This window comes from Phaethon lepturus, unplaced genomic scaffold (genome assembly GCF_000687285.1).
Source record: "Phaethon lepturus isolate BGI_N335 unplaced genomic scaffold, ASM68728v1 scaffold28219, whole genome shotgun sequence".
NCBI lineage: Eukaryota > Metazoa > Chordata > Aves > Phaethontiformes > Phaethontidae > Phaethon > Phaethon lepturus.
The window spans coordinates 1-223 of NW_010565982.1; positions in this window are offsets into that span (position 1 = coordinate 1).

Here is a 223-nt window from a genome sequence, read left to right on the forward strand (position 1 = left end):
CCGAGCCCATGAGCCCCAGGTCAGTGAGGGGGAGCGGCCAGGCAGCCCTGAGAGCAGCCCAACACCCCGAGCTGCTGCGCCCTGAGGCTCAGCATGAAATTCCCCGTAGTCAGAAAGGCGTCAGGGAAGCCAAGGCTGGACTCGGCGTCCAGCAGAGATGACTGGATTTGATTTACCTGCGTGCGGGACGGTCTCTGTCCCAGCCACGAAGGCGACGCCACAC